Raw genomic sequence first — 17,328 nt, 5'->3', positions numbered from 1 at the left:
GCGCCAGGCTCCCAGCCCGACACGGGGCTTGAACTCACGAACCACGAGATCATGACCTGAGCTAAAGTCAGTCGCTTAACCAACTGAGCCACCCAGGTGCCCCAAGAGTCTGTTTCTTGACTGTACACCTGAAACTAATATAATAGTGTGTGTTAACTAACTAGAATTAAAGTGAAAACTTAAAATTAGAAATAAAATTTAATTAATTAATTTAACTAAATAAATTAAAAAAGAAAGTGTGGACTTCTCTGTGTCTGTGGTCAAAGGGGTTTCACACTCTCAAACTAGACCACATTCAGATTTTAGAAATTCATTAAAATTTTCTCGCTGAATCTTCCTACTGGCATTATTGAGTCCTGTTGGGTGTCTTGGTGGGCCTTGTTTCTCTCTGTGGTGACTCTCTAGATTCTCAGATTTTTGTCCTGTGACCTGAATTCCCTAACGAGTGCAAGAAAAGTAATTGAGGTTTTTCCTGAAATTGTTTATATTGTAATGGTGACAGCAACATTCTTCTAGCTTTGTCCATCTGAAACTGAGTATTTCTTCTCATTTCTAAAGTTGGAAAGGAAGAAGAAATATGGGAAGGTAAGTAATGCTATGGATAACCTACTTTGAACCATGCATTGTGTTCAATCACTCATATCATCTAATTTAGCCATTAAACAATTCTATGAGACAGGAACCATTATTATTATTATTACCATACCTGTTCATGTTAATAATTTTGTGTACTGCTTTCACTTTATCTTGTGTCATAATCACAATGGTCATATGAGCAAAGAGATGGTGATTACCTTGGTGCAGTTATACAGCCAGTACCTAGCGGAATGGTTAGCACATAGTGAGTGCACAATAAATGCTTATTAAATAAATTCGTGTAAACACAGACCTCAGGCACATATAAGGTAATAATTACATCATCTCCATGTTCCCTCCCTTTCCCACATCACTGAAAGACTGGGATGGGATAAGATCTATGGAATCAAAAATGCATTTCTTCGTTCATTGGCTGAGTGAGATTGAGACGGTGGTGGGAAAGAATCCCAGACGGTGGGGCCTGGGCAGGTGCCTTGACTCTAATCCTCCCACATCATTGGCTCTATTCTAGGAAATGTGCTCCTCCTTTGGAGATATGGCCTTTGACTATTTGAGATTCTCACAGCCAAGTTTTCAGAGCTGCATTCTTTCACCTTTTTCTTCTCCCCACTTGCCACTTTGCTTTCTTTTATCTCATGATAGAACATCTCTGTCTCAACATTCCAAAGTCCTGCTGTCTTCCTTAAAATCAATTTTATAGTATGAAAGGAGCCATCAGGCAGAGGTGTACATTTGTGATCTGCACAATGGTGCATGTATGGCGGTGAAATGCAGCTCTGCTCACTAAGACAGGCCGTGAGAACAGCTGCCATGTCTGCTGGGGCAACAGAATCTTTTCACATTTTCACCAACCACTGTGGATTAATTATGACCCTGATCATATGTGAGGTTGAGCTTAACATGGGAGCAGATGTACGGAATGCCCCCTTCCCTTTGATCTCCAAATTTATAGTAATTTCCCTGAGGTACCCTCAGTCCCCTTCTGGTTGCCACCCTCTTCTATTTCTTGTAGTTCTTCTTCCACATGCTTACATTAGACTTGTTTTTGCCTCATTTGTTCCTCCTCTGCCCACCCCACCCTGCTCCACCACACAAAAGCATATAACCCTAGTCCTTGCTTTTCTTCTCCACCTCTATTCCACTTTTTACTGGTATTCTGAAACCAGTCCCGATGCCTGCACCTGCTCAGGAAATTAAAATGTCTAATCTTTTTTGGCCGCGATGCTGCTGTGAGGCTAAACTGACAATCTGCTAACTACAGACTCAGAGCTAAAAGAACAGAGTGTTTTGCAATCAGGGCTAGAATCACAGGTGGTGGATTCTTTTTTAGCTTTCCAAAGCCAACAAAGCAAAAGAAAACATTCCACATTTCCTTTCTGCCTTTTCACTTCCCACCTGCCTTTTCCATTAACCAGTGGGGGGAGAGCCTCTGAGGAACACAATCTAAGACTTTGGGTTTTTTTTCTTTTTTTTTTTGGTCAGAAATCAGAAGGGGGAGTGGCTGTGGGTCTCTTTGCCCCCCTTCCCCGCTCTCACTACATCTTCTATCTCACACTTCCTTCTTGTGAATAATCTGCTTCCCTTCCGAGGCATGTGCCCAGGCTGCCACAGGCATCCGAAGGCATTCTGAGAAGCTGTGATAAGCAGAAATCTGCAAGGCCTTGGGGGTAGGACCACCTGCCCACTGCCAGTTGTCAGGCTTGGAGACAGGTTAGTTCTCTGAGGGAAATCTGCTTCTCTGAAGGAAGCACCTGCTCTACTTCCATAGAGGAACTTTTCACAGAACGGGCACAGGTTTGGAAGACATCTCCCCAAGAGATGATACAGCTTGAAGACCGAAGACAGGAAGGCCCACAGAGGACGTGTGTTGAGTGGTCTTGAAGGGACAGGAGGAGAAGGAAAAGAAACTGTCACCACAATTGCTTGAACACGTCACACACATCCCATGTTAGAATCTTTGCTGACCTATTTCTTTTGTCATCCTCCCTCAAATATAAACTTCATATGGACAGGAATTTTTTTTCTTCTTCTAACTACCACATCCCCAGTACTCAGGGAACTATCTAGTGAATAGTAGGAGCTCATTAAGCATTCATTAAATGTATGAACCCAGGGGACATCTCAAGTGTGCCAGGCACCATGCTGGGTGCTTTACATAATTTTATCTTATTTCAAATTCAAGCCATCTTGCTGAAAAATTGTTTATGGGTGTGCACACTTTACAGATAAGGTGACTGCTGCCCCATGGTGTTAGGGACACCTGGGTTCTTTCACAGGGTCTTGATCTCTGGCATGTTAACCCCAGAGCCTGCATCCACCAAAATCTGCTGCCTTCTGAGCACTGAAGACCATGAGTCTTCCCCCTCTTCCTCTTCTGGTCCTCAGCCTGTGACAGCAAAGACTTTCAGTTGCAGCCTTTGAACACCTTCTAGGTAGGTAAGAGTTTCTTGGGCCCTCTTTCTGAACACATCTCTGGTTGGACACTTCTCATAGCAGTGGTCCTCCTGGTTGGCTTCCTGCTTTTCTCAGAGCATTCTGAGAGATGGCACCTCTTCATCTGTACTTACTCTGTTTTTATCCGTGATTCAGGGATTTCACTTAGAGAGCTCCACCGAATCTCAAAGGAATCGAATATTAAGGCTTTTTTTTTTTTTTGTATCACCAGTATTTGTTTTCTTCTTTGGGAGAGTGGCAGCTTCCTGGATCCCCGTGTACAAACAGCACAGGTGAGCTACTGAGAAGGTTAACAAGCTACTCCTTCCACCTTGCTGCTAGGGAGAATCGTGTAAGTGAGCACACGAGGTCCATGAGGTCTGGAGCCCAGTGGTGGGAGTGGTGTCCTTCTTCTGGAAGCAGCACGTTCCCTGTCCTTTTTAGGTGTTGCACCCAGGATTCTGCTCTGGAGATCTGCTCTGCACAATTTCCTCAGCCTGCAAGCCTGCTCGGCCCCATACGATGGTTGCCGCTCAACTATGGCAGCTCCGCTCTGCTGTTGGCTGACGGCCTCAGGTCTGAACCCCTTGTCTATCCCATCCCTCATCTCTTATTCTACACTGTTTTCAGGTTGTTGAGATTCCAGCCTCATTACTCATTCACCTGACTCTATCGTGGGCTAGACCTTCAGGCTCAATGCCGTGCCCTGCCTTTCTGGTTCTTTGTGGCTCTTCCCATACCAGCAACATTGCCTTAAGCAGCCTCATCCTAACGTAAACTTGGTTGTGTTCAAGTGGTTCTGTTCTTCAGAATCCTGGATGGCTTACCAAACATTTGGTATTCTACATCCTGCACCGAAAAGTTGATATGTCCCTTCTCATCTAATCCTCACAAAAAGTGTGTGCCTCAGAGTTTCATACATTCTTCTAGTCCCCAACTGTCTGTCTGGCCTTGCCCAGTCCCTGTGTGAATGTATTTGTCATTAGCTATTCTCTGTGGACCCACTTGGTGGCGACAGACGGGAAAGAGTGATGGGCCAGATGTGAGACAGAAGGGAGCCATATGGCTCTGCTTGCGGGTGGCATCGGGCTGCACTTCGTTCATACTCTTCTCAGGGTAGAGTCCGGGCCACCTTCGCCTCTCCTCAACATCTATAATGTCTTCCTGACCAGCTGCCCTCCAGCTACTCCCCATTGCACCTGTTCTCTGTACAACAAACTAAATAATCTCCTCAGAAAGGAAATCTGACACAGCATCCCCAACCCCAAATCCTTAAATGACTTTCAGTCTTTTAAAGATCAAGTCAAAAACTGATAGCTTGGCTTCTAAGGTATCAACCTGTTTCTTCCTACTGCTTCAGCTTCTGCACACATCACTGCCTTCTGCTGCCTTCATTCCAGACCCATTGGCCACCTGTGAGTCCTTGTGCGATGAGTTCTTCCCTGTCCTGGGGCCTGTCTCTTTCTTGTTCATGAATGCAGAGTCCTCCTTCTTCAAAAGCATGTGGGGTCAAGCAGAAGAATGCCAATGAATGTGAGCCAAACCTCAAAAGTTGCTTAATTTTGCAAAATGTAGGAAGCAAACTTATGATTATAAGAAAACTAGAGCACTTTGAGGAACAGGATGCGATTGCCAGCCTAAGATCTTTGAAGAGGCATTTATGATGTAGAGAATACCATGCGGTCAGGCTTTGGGATTAAACAATAACTGGGACTTTTATAGGTAGTGGTAAGTTGACTAGTTTTGAATGTGTGATTGGGTGTTTGGACAGGAATGTCATGGTTCTTGGTTTGTTAAACTACAATCTTCTCTTGATCTATGTCTGAACTTCAGTGAGAACAAGAGTTCCTTGCATGAAGTAATGCCATGACTTTGCTTGTCTCCTAAGCCTTGAGGACAAGTTCTTCAATGACAAAACTCACATTTTATTCATGTTTGTTACCCCAATATTCAACTCAAGGCTTGGTATAGAATAACCTTAATTAATGATGTTGATTTGGGATGAGGGTGCATGTAAACATTTTTCAGTGAAAGAAAGGAAGAGACACTAAGAGGGAAGATTCAATAGAGAAAAGTCTTAATTGTTTTTTAATGTTTGAGAGGGACAGAGCAGGAGGAGGGAACGGGTAGAGAAAGAGGGAGACACTAAATCTGAAGCACGTTCCAGGCTCTGAGCTGTCAGCACAGAATCCAACATGGGCTCGAACCCAGGAACCATGAGATCATGACCTGAGCTGAAGTCGGATGCTTAATTGACTGAGCCACCCAGGCGCTCCTAGAGAAAAGTCTTGATGTGGGTGGGAGGGATTGCTCAGGTGTGTGACAAGGGGTTAGACATAGAGAAGAGAAGGATATCTGTTCTGATGAAGTAGGTGAAGTGGAAGAAGCAGAGGCATTTTAGGATAAGAGTGGTGTAAAAGGGAGGTAATTTGTATAGGCTTCCACATCTCTATAATGTTGCTTCTTAACAGTTTTTTAAAGCTTATTTATTTATTTTTGAGAGAGAGAATGAGAGAGAGAGAGAGAGAGAGAGAGGAGAGAGAACTAGTGGAGGAGAGGTAGAGAGAGAGAGGGAGACAGAGAGAATTCCAAGTAGGCTCTGCACTGAGAGTGTAGAGCCCACCATAGGACTCAAACACACAAACCGTGAGGTCATGACCTGAGACCAAACCAAGAGTTGGACACTTAACCAGCTGAGGCACCCAGGTGCCCCTCTTAACAAAATTTTAAATAAAAGATGCGCATGTGTGTGAAAGAAAGAGAGAGAAAGAGAGAGGGAGAAAGAGAAGGAGAGAGAAAGAGAGAGGGAGAACTCTGACCTAAGGGCATGAGGACTGAGCATCATGGCACAGAAAGGAAACCAGTTAATCTTGTACCATGGGTCTGCCACTTATTTGTATGAGATTGAATAAGATGCTTATCTTCTTGGATCCTCTTCTTCTATAGAAGACAAATAATATAGCTTAATAATTTAATGTGATGATTTAATTAGCTATCACAAATGAAATATTTTTGCTAACTCTAAACCATATTGCAAATGTGTTTCTTTAAAAAATACATTTATGGTTTAGTTGAGTTAAAAAAAAAGTTTAATTCATATAAACAGTGTGATGAATTAAGTATAAAATGTTGAAAAAACTATCAGAGGATGGGATTACAGAATACCAGCTTGGTGCATTTTTGGAAAACATTGACACAGTCTCCCATACTGTGTAATAATATTTAGCTATTGTAATTATTTTTGTATGTATCTCTGTATGTCTTTCCCCATGCAGTTTGAGAAATCCTCAAAAAAAGAGATAGTATCATACTTATCTTTATATGTCAGCCTCTATTAAAGTCTAATCTATAAGCTAATTGCTCAATACCTGTATCTTGAACTGATCTGTTGAAATCTCTTATTTTACTATTGGAGAAACATGCTCAGCTTTTCAAGTGACTCTGCAAACCTAATGCAACTAAATCGCCTCATTGCCAGTCTAGTGCTTTCTTTGTAATCTGATCTCAGGAAAGAGGTAGGTCTTGAATTTGGCCTTGATGAGCAAAAGCAAAAGTAAACAGAAGGAAGGGCCTTCCTGGCAGGAGAACATCTTGAGCAAAGGCACTGGGGATGAATGGGGATTGCATATTCAGGGCTCCTTTTGCCCTGGCAGCCTGGCTGCCATGGAAGGCACATACATTTTTATGGGACTTGCTAAGCTTTTACAGTTCTGAGAAAAAGAATCAAGTCAAAGATAATAATACAGGTTTTAATCATTTAGCAATTTATCTAGTACCAAACTCTAAGAGTTTGTCATATAAATGAATGTATGATCGAACACATAAAATAAAATAAATGCTTTTATTTTGCCAATGACTCCTTGGAAATATATCACAAAAAACTTTCTTGGCAATAATGGATCCAAGAGATCTTAATTTATTTCAAAGGCAAATGCCATTGGGTAACTTTGAAGTCACTAGGGGTCCTCCATTTAGTTTGACTTGCCTTAGTGGAGTACTCACTTACTCCAGAGAGAGAAGTGAGACACTGGTTACTGGCTTCTCTGGGTCTTGGACACATGTCATGCCTTAGTGTTGTGTGCTACCAAATTGGATAGTTGGATAGAATGCATTTCAAGGCTCACTGAAATATGTATGTAGTCATGGAAGGCTTCTGGAGGAAGGGTGACTTTGGGAGAACCTACAGAATGGAAAACTACTGCCTAAAACCCATTAGTGTCTCCCTAATGGTGGCATGCAAAGTCCTTCAAATCCTCCCTTTTCTAGCTGTCAGTTTTGTCTCCCAACATTTCCCTTTCATGTCCACACACTCCAGTCATACTGAATTGCTTGTTCTTCCTTGAGCTCTTTCTTGCTATTTTGCACCTCTGAATCCTTAAACATGTTTATTTTTCTGCCTGATGTAACATTGCCCTCCTTCTGCCTGGAAAGAATGTCTCCTCACTGCTCAAGACCCTGACGACTCTTCTTTTTCCGTCCAAGTTACAGTTGATTGATGCTCTCTTTGTGCCACTCTGTATCTTATATCACCTTCCTTATGGCACTTATCTTACTGGACTGAATCCTTTTTTATTTTAATAAAACTTAGTTTTGTATTTATCTCTAAACTGTGAGCTTAAAGAGTTTATTGCAAGTCCCCAGTTAAGTAATCGTGATCTGTTTGTTGAACGAATAAATGGATAAAAGAAGGAATAAAAGATGTGGGAAGAATAAATTGATGAGTCCAGGAGCCGACCAGTTGCATTAGGTAGGATGTAAATGTGTTTCGATTCAAAAAATAGACAAATCAACTCTATTAGCTCAACTTTCCTGGAAAGTTTCTCTGGGCATTTGAGGCCCAGGCTTGCATAGTTAAACAGCTAGGTAATGGCAGGACCTGGGTTCTTTCCCTCTACTCTGTCATCTCCTGGCTCCCCCTTGTGGTTGCAAGGTGGCTGCCCAAAGCTTCAGTGAGGGAGGTTTCTGGGTCCATATCAAGAGAGAGGACGTTTCTCTTCTCAAATCTCTCTTAAGAGAGAGGATTATTTTCCCTGGAAGCCACTAGGTAAACATTTTCCAGTTTTATTACCCAAATTGGATTGAGTGGCCCCTCCTGAACCAGTAACTTATGTGGGGGAGGTGAGATTTGCTGAGGAGTCACGTGCTCTGCCTTAAAGCTGTGTGGAATTGACTTGGAGGAAAACACAGGAGGAGATGTGAATGCCCAAGCAAGTAGGGCTATTTTAAATAGGGGAGGATGGGAATTGGGGGTAAACATGGTGACTACAACGAAATGGAAGGGACATGCCCAAAAGTAGCTCATGTGGCTGTGTTGACTCTGGATTTTTATTCCTGGCTCTGTTTGAATTCGAGGTTCTTTCTCATTGTCTTTTTCCTTATGAAAATAAAGTAACAGTATACATACACACACATACACACACACACACACACACACACATCTCCAAGTTTAATCTGACCTTCTGTTCATAACCTGCCATCAAGGTAAAAGTGAAAGTACCAACATCTGCTTGTGTCTCTGTCAGTCTGCAGAAAGGGACCAACTCTCCAGAGAAGCCAATTTGCTGCTTTTGGAATCTGCATTAAGCTACCTTCAGGAGACACATTTGTCACTGTCTAATGCCTTCTTTCCCACTCTGTAAAAAAAAAGAAATTATAAGTGCCAAACTCCTATCCAAAGCAGGGAAATGCCAGTGTTTGAATTCTTGATTCGCTTGCCAGGACAAAACCTAGGGAGGTCCAATATTGTGGATCCTCATGATGTGCCAATGATTTATGCACACTGCTACCCTTAACCCTCCCAGGAGCCACACTAAAAGAGACCCAAAAGGGGCTTACAGGGAAGGCACTTTGCCTGGTAAGCCAAGCATAGCACAGACACACCCAGTCCACCCTCTTCATCTGCCTCCTCCACTTACATGCTAAAGTTTTCTTTTGACACACTTCTCTTATAACTGTGGCATTTCTTTTTCGCTTCATCACAAAAACACAAACAAAAACCAAACATGATCAACCAAACAAATAACCTCTCTCCTGCAAAAACAAAACCCAAAAGACACAAAATCAAACCAAACCACCACTGCCACCACTACCACCACCACCAACTACTGGTTTCACAATAGGAGCAACTAGCATGAGTTCAAAACTTGGACTTTGTCTGGAACAATTTTATATTCATCTCACTTAATTCTAACAAAATTCAAATCTGTTTAAAAGGTGAGGAAACTTGGACACAACAGGGAAAAGCTTTAGCTAAATATGCTTACCCTGATGATGTGTGCTATGTGGCAGACTCCTTTTCTATTCCAGTCTTTTGTTATTTTCTCTCCAATTAAAGGAAGAAGTTCACTAATTCAACAAATAGCCATTGTACCACAGGTCAGGTACGACTATAGAATCTAGAGACATAGCCATGGACAAGACCTATTTGGACCTGCTTTTTCAGAGTTTAATTTCAGAGGGAAAGACGGAGATTAAACCCATGAATCAAGATGTGATCAAGAGAATTACAGCTGGAGATAATTGCTCTGAAGAAAGTAAAGCAGAAAGATGTTGTAGGAAGTGCCCAAAGTGAGGCACTAAGTTGGATAGCATGGAAGAGAAGACATTTGAGTAGAGACCTACGTGTTGGGAAGGACTCGGCCACAGGGAGGTATGGGGTAGTTCTTTCCAGTAAAGGGCAGGAAAATTAAAGTTTGGAAGTAAATAGTTATCCTGGTTTGTTCAGAAAGGCCAGAAGGAGTAAGAGAAGAGTAGTGGATGGTCTCTGGATTCCTGCCCTTTATTCTGTGGGTCAGCCTGACTCTAACTCATGATTTAATTATCTAGCAGCCATATCTGATATACATTATGCACACTTTGCAGATGCACAAGCCAGATTCCAGAGTAAGTGAATTACTTGAGATGATGTAGCTAGCCAAGGGAAGAGGAAAGACGCCCATGCCTCGTCCATTTGCAGGTAAGTATGAGAGGGAGCAGTCCATGCAAGACTATCTTTACTTCTGAAACCAATTGCAAGTTTGGGGGTTCCCAAAACCAACCTTAGGTTCAATAATTTGCTAGAAAAAACTCAGAGCTCACTGAAGGCTGTTACACTCATGGTCACAGTTTATTAGAGGGAAAGGATGCATATGAAAGTTAGCCAAGGCAAGAAGCATAGAGGGCAGAGTCTAGGAGGGTCCAAAATGTGGGATTTTCAGTGGTTCTCCCTGTGGAGTCAGGATGATGTCTCTCTCCTGATGATGACTTGTGACAATCAACATGGACTATTACCAATCAGGAAAGCTCACCTGAGCCTTAGTATTTGGAATTTCTACTACGGCTCCATTAGGTTAGGCATGATTCATCAATTGGACATGCAGGTAACCGTTGTCTCCAGCCCCTCCTAAAGACTGACTGATATTACATGACTCAAAGCCTTCACCTCAATCACATTGTTACTATCCAGCGCATCCTGTCCCTACCCTCAATCACATTGTTAGGCTATCCAATGTGACCTTGGTGTGACCCAAGATCCCTAGGCAAACAAACATTCCAAGGGCCCATAGATCATTTTCTAGTAGCCAAGGGCAAAGGCCAGACCTCTTTTTTGGGAAGGTTAAAGTCTTGATTGCACATGGAGCTATACATTTCCACTGGACATTGCTTCTGGCACACACAACTGCCCTTCTCTTAGTCCTATAGGATGTGTTGGGTGGCAGTGTGGGTGGTGTGTGGCTAGGCTGTAATGAACAGGTGCTTCCCTGCAGTGGGAGGAGCACAAGGGCATAAGCACCTCTCTTCACCTCAGATGGAACCTTTTCTTGCCTTGCCAAGTTTTCGGACTCCAGAGAAGATGCTGGTGGGCGGTTGCATGGGAGTCAATCTGGGAGCATGATAGAAAACATCCTTGACAGGCTGCCCTCACACAGCGCTCTATTCGGAAAGGTCAAAGTGTAAGGGAGGCAACAAATAATATTCTTTTTTTGTTTTACGTTTTTTTTAAGTTTATTTTTTGAGAGAGACAGAGACAGCACAAGTGGGGAAGGGCAGAGAGAGAATCCCAAGTAGGCTCACTGGCAGCGCGGAGCCTGATGCAGGGCTCTATCCCACAAAACCATGAGACCATGGCCTGAGCCAAAACCAAGAGTTGGCTGGTTAACGAAATCAGCCACCCAGTCACCCCAAATATTCTTATACCATCACAAAGGTAACTACTTTACTTCAATACCCTGGATCCTTCGGATTCCGCATTGCTTCTGACCAAAAAGTTGTTAGCTTTGTTGGAGGGTACCTGCATTGCTTGTGAATTTCCTCTGGGCCATGACAGTTCAGGTTGCTGCCTTTCCATTGTGATGACAGCTGGCATCTGACAAAGAGAGGGTGGGAACAGCACTGACTGTGGAGCCACCTGAGTTGGGTCCCTTTTCCTACTACAGCTATGCAGTCTCCATGTTAAGGCCTCATCCACCCACATCACTCTAGTCTGAACTAGTGTACTTGAAATGGCCCTTTTTTTCACCCCTGCTCTCTCCTCCCAGATCTACCCAGGCATGACCTAATCTGAAATATCCCCCCCAAGAGTCTGTGGGGTGGGTCAATTGGGATGAAGGGTCACACAGTAGTCAATTAAAAACCCAGGTCTGCCTGTTGCTGGCTTCAGCCACTTGGGCAAATCATTTCAAATATCTGAGCTTGTTTCCTCCTCTATAAAGTGTCACAGGCTTCTTATCAATGAGTTTGTACACACAGTGCTGAAGGCAGTAATCAGTATATTATTAGGTATTATGATTGTCATGGTGGCTATTGTGAGGATTAAAGAAGGGAATACACTGTCATTAGTACATAGCCGTTGCTCATTGCACATTTTCCTTTCTTGCCTCACAAAGAGGTCTTCATTGTCCTCTTTGTCGAGCTTATCATGCATAGCATTTTGGTAGCTAAACACACAAACACACACACACACACACACACACACACACACACACACACACACACAATCTCTTCACTCCCTGGTCTCCACCTACAGCAGTTCTTGCTCTTTCTTCTTCTTCTTTTTCTTAATTTCTTAATGTTTATGTATTTTTGAGAGAGGGAGTGTGAACAGGGGAGGGACAGAATCCGAGGGACAGAACAAAGGGAGACACAGAATCCGAAGCAGGCTCTAGGCTCCGAGCTGTCTGCATAGAGCCCGACGTGGGCCTCGAACCCACAAGCAGCAAGATCATGACCTGAGCCAAAGTCAGACGCCCAACCTACTGAGCCACCCAGACGCTCCTACCTTCTTGCTCTTTTTCAAGTGAATCAAATGTGGCCCATTTTCAGACATTTGCCCTTGGATTATTTTTTGCTTGTACACTCTTTCCTAAGATGGCCATATGACTCAGCACTTTGCTTCATTTGGGTCTGTGCTCGCACACCAAATTTTCACCTTGCCATCCAAAAGGGCAGCTGATGTTGCCCTTCCTCTTCTCCTCCTTCGTTTTTCCTCATGGCACTTATCACTGCTGACATTATATTATGTATCTGATTGCTTATTTTCTATCTCATTCACCAGAATTTAAGTTACATGAGGATGGGTTCTCTGGTCAGTATTTTACTCTCCTTTCCTAGAATAGTGCTAGATATATAATAGGGACCCATCAAATAATTGTCAAATAAACATAACGATATTTTCTTGGATTGTACTCTCACGGTTTTTATGGTTTTTGCTTGTTTGTTTGTTTGTTTTGTTTTTTTACATTCAAGTCTATAGGATGGAGCCCTGGACTTAAGAGTTTCTGTGTCCCATTCAGTACACAGCAAAAACATTGGTTCATATCCCATACTCAATGAAGACATTTAGAATTCAATTATATTCATCTACCCATCAATCTCCTTTTATTGAAAACAGATTTACTAGTGTCTATTTTGTACTGAGCCTTGTGTTTGACTTTTAGGAATTGAAAGATGATTTTAATGTCATTCTGCCTTCAAAGAGCTTAGTTCAGTAAATTGAAATAACAGTGCATTTTCCATGGTGACTCAGTACAACATATTCAAAATGCATACACATAGATGCAATGGAAACAATTTTTTAGTAAACAATGCTCTCTGATATTGTCTATTCTTTTACACTTTTCAAAAGTGCTGGTGGTAACTCCCTAAACTAATTTTATGATTCATCAATGGGTTACAACCCATGATGTAAAAAACACAACTATAATACAACTTAGTTGCTTTCCTTCATTGCATAAAGAATTGTGTAATAATTATTTTACAGACATTCCATGTCTATCTTCCCCACTATGATAATGATGGTTATTATGATACTATGGTGATTATGATACTATTATTCCAAATATCTTACCATTTATCAAACACTAAGTGCATATCATGGATTGTCTTGTTAAATCTTCATGACAAGACTTTGAGGTTAGGCTTAGTATTAGCCCCATCAAGCAGATATGGAAAATGAGACCAGAGAGATTACACAGTCGTTTTATCTAAAATATGATAGCTGGTGAGAGGTAGAGAGTTAGAATCTGTGCCCAGAGCCGTGTTCTCAACCACAACACCATGTTGATTCTCCTAGAGTCCCTGGTCTTAGGCAAAGACCACATCTGTTTTTACTCATTGTTTTATCGCCTGGTTTGAGAACCCCTGATTCCTCTGCTAGGCTCTTTCCCCCTTTTAGTGAAATCATCTCCCCATCTCACAGTGTGGTATAATGAAGAATATATCTGATCTTTGTGCCCAGTTCCTTGCACAGAGCTTTAAAAACTCTTGGAATCTCCTGAGTCAGAGTGTTTGCTGTGCCAATCAGGTGACAAATGGTAGATCCTTAGGTAGCTTTAGGATAGGATGTGGTCATCAGAAACACTTACTTTGTAATTAGAGGGTTGGAATTTTATCCACTCAACCTCTGAGTGGGGGTTCAGGGGCTTAGAGATTGAGTTCAAACAGGTGGCAAGTGAGTTGATATATAATGAAACTCTAATAAGAACTCTAATAAAAACTGGGGGCATCTGGGTGACTCAGTCAGTTAAGCCTCCGACTTTGTCTTAGGTCATGATCTCAAGGTTTGTGAGTTCAAGCCCCGCATCAGGCTCTATGCTGACAGCTCAGAGCCTGGAGCTTGCTTCAGATTCTGTGTCTTCCTCTCCCTTTGCCCCTCCCCCTGCTCATGCTCTGTCTCTCTATCTCTTAAAAAGAAATAAACATAAAAAAAACTAACAACTCTGGACACCACATTCGGTGGAATTTCCTGGTTGAGCACATTGGTGTGCTAGTTGGGTATCATGCACTGATTCTATGAGGAAGGGGAACAGAACGTCTTCACCCTCCCCAAGACCTTGCCTTATGCATATCTTCATTTGGCTAAACCTGATCTAAATACCTTATAATAGTAATCCCTATAATCATAAATAAGCACTTGAAGTGTGTTCTGTGAGTCATTCTAGTGAATTATCAAAGCTTATATAAATTTGCTTATGGGAACCTCTGAATTTATGGACAGTCAGAAGGGTATGTGCCCCTGGCCCCCCCAAGAACAGTGGGTGTCTGAACAAGGCAATCCTGTGAAGGACTGAGCCCTTGTGGTATCTGACACTAACTCTGGGTGGCAGATCTGAATTGCAGATTACCCTGTTGGGGTAGAAAAGGGGCATTTTGGGATTTGTACCTTGCCAGGAAGGGGTGTGGGTAGCTTGGGATACCTGAACTTGAGGCTGGTGTCTGAAGTGGGCCCAGTCTTGTGAAAGACTTTGCCCTTAACTGTGGGGTCCCTGGCAATGCTGGATAGTTAATGTCAGAATTGAACTGAATTGTAGGACACCCTGTAGGTGTTAGAGAATTGTCAGAACACTTATGGGAATCCATAGGGATCTCTGTGCTTGAAGTCCTCTCGTGGTATTATTAATACACCCCATCCACTGAGAAGCTCATTTTAAAGAAGTACTAATGATTAATGGGACTTAAATCCTGAAAACCACACCTTTCACAGAATAAATTACCACATAAAATTGCATTATGTTAGACATCAGGACATTATTAAGTTATCCTTTGGGGAAGGAAGGTCTTGCCGGGGCCAGTGAACTCTGACTATGTAGGCACCAAGCGAAGAGCAGAGACTTTGGAATGGAGTAGACCTGAGCCAGTGCTGGACCTTCCACTTACTAGTTCTATGAACTGAACTCCCATTCAGTTAACCTTTCTGGGCCTCAATGTCCTCCCATCCACATCCACTGATGGTAGTTAAGTTTTAATACTTCATCATGTAATTATTTTCAAGAAACAGCTGACTCAGCATACCATCCATCCCATTTCAAGAGCTCTTGGGACAATCTAATAGATGGGTCCGGTGTCCTAATCACAGAGGTACACTGAAGCCTTTAATTCAGTCTGTGTCAATTCCGGGGTCGTCCAGTGACCCCTGGAACTCCCCCTCCTTCAAGAGGTCTCTCTGGTGAACAGGTCTCTCTGGTGAAGAAGATTTCTAAGGTACTTATGTCCTCAGATGCTCCTGCAGTGACCCTTGGGTGTTTCCCTCCCTAATGCATTATGTCCATCCAGCCCCAGGCAGGTAGCCACAGCTCTGTGCAGATAGGGACTGATTACCTGTAAACTCAGTGCTCATGGGCACCAACATCCATCTGTTTTTCTAGGCAATTAGTCCTGATTTCCTTTCCCGTGCACTACAATCTTTTGTTCCTTCCCTTCCCAAATGAATGCAGCTCCCTGCCACCAGAATGTCCATTCCAACACCTCCTAGACTCTCCATCTGAACGCTAAAGTTTTTGCATCTTTTTCTCTTTCTTTCTTTCTTTCTTTCTTTCTTTCTTTCTTTCTTTCTTTCTTTCTTTCTTTTTCTTTCTTTTTCACGTAGCCTCATACAATGTGTGGCCATGAGGTTTCTGTTTATTCTTCTCATTTTTATACCATCAGCAAAAGTGAGATACTGACATCTATTTTCCAGAGCTGTTAAGGACGAAATAAGAAAACATACATGAAGTGTGGCTTATTCCTGGAATCTGATAAATATTAATTTGCATTCTTGCTCTATCCCCACAGAGGCAAGAATGTATGTTCTTCTGGTACAATTTAAGTGCACTGGAGGTTGCTGGATTATTAGTGACTGACACACCCTCTCCTGCCATCTATTTTGCCACCACCCAGTTATATCCCAGAAAGTCCATGATTACTCTTCTCTCTGGAGGTGGCCTGGGATTTTCCATGCTGGTCTCTGTTGGGAGACTTCCATTGAGGGAGGTTTTTTACTCTGGAAGCTTGGATTCTGGGTTGATCCTCGTTGTTTTACATGAGCACTTTCCTCTCTGACTTCCAAAAGAGAAGAAGGAGATACCTTAGTTAGAGTTCTGCACCCAGAAAATCACCTCATTTCAGAAATGTTGAGAATATCTCCTACTACACTCTGCCCTACTGCTCAAGTCTGGGTGGAGAGCACTGAGGAAGGGGGCTGGGAGTTCCTCTGTGTCAACTCCATATATGCAACTGCAAGCAAGGTCAGTGCAATCCTACTGGCACTGAAGTGTGCTCAGAGGCCCTCTGCTACTTTTTGATCCAACATCTTGAGGCCCATTGTCCAAAAATGTCTCCTTTTTAGTGCCTCTGAAGGGGAAGAACTTAGCTCCTTTCCTGAGCTTAAACCATTAGGAGGTGGCAGAGTGGGAACAAGAACCCAGGGGGCTCTAGCACAGAACGTTAGAGCAGCGAAGGGTTTCAGAGACCAGAGATTCAATTGCCTTGTTTTCAGAAAATAAAACTGATTAGGGAGGTTATGAGACTTGCCCAGCCACATAAGAAGTCTACAATATGTTTTTGTCTGCTCTATTGGACTTTGTACAGGACCTAAAAGGCCAGCATGACCATTCAAGGCACCATGCACAGGCCAGGGGGCCAGCCATCAGACTTGTCACCTTGTGATCTTACCAGCCTTGTGACCTTCAATTTTACTGCTTCCATTGGTATTTCCTGTCATGTTTTCTAAGGGATTGTGAATGAGAATGTAAGCCCAGGGTGGTGTTACCTTTCATTGGTTTTCCAACACATACGGTCTCTGCTCTCAGGCCCCACAGATCTGCATATTGGACCTGCTGGCACCACCCCTTCCAGGCAGATTGGCAGCTGTGTTTAGGGACGATGGTGAGGTGAAGAGAAAGAATTGAAGTTAAGGTCTCAAGAGCTAAATACAAGTCCCAGCTGCATGGAGCATAGATTTACCAGCCGATTATTTGTTGTTTATCTGAAATTCAAGTGTACCTGAGCATCTTGTGTTTTATCTGGCAATCCTAGTTGTGGGGAGCCTGGAAAATGAGAAGAGAT

The 17,328-nt window shown here is 42.8% G+C and overlaps 1 long non-coding RNA gene across 1 annotated transcript; it reads right to left on the bottom strand.

Moving 5' to 3' along the window:
• Positions 1 to 730: 730 nt before the first annotated feature.
• Positions 731 to 11,302, bottom strand: LOC109278850 (uncharacterized). The gene is made up of 4 exons (XR_002085859.2): positions 11,237 to 11,302; positions 8,619 to 8,663; positions 4,369 to 4,521; positions 731 to 819 (listed from the first exon to the last, which is right to left on the bottom strand). It is a non-coding gene; the product is annotated as an uncharacterized LOC109278850 (long non-coding RNA).
• Between the last annotated feature and the right edge of the window lie 6,026 nt (positions 11,303 to 17,328).

The sequence above is a fragment of the Panthera pardus genome, unplaced genomic scaffold, assembly GCF_024362965.1.
Source record: "Panthera pardus isolate Hobbes unplaced genomic scaffold, ASM2436296v1 HiC_scaffold_10, whole genome shotgun sequence".
Classification (NCBI taxonomy): domain Eukaryota; kingdom Metazoa; phylum Chordata; class Mammalia; order Carnivora; family Felidae; genus Panthera; species Panthera pardus.
This window is presented reverse-complemented; position numbering and strand designations above follow the sequence as displayed.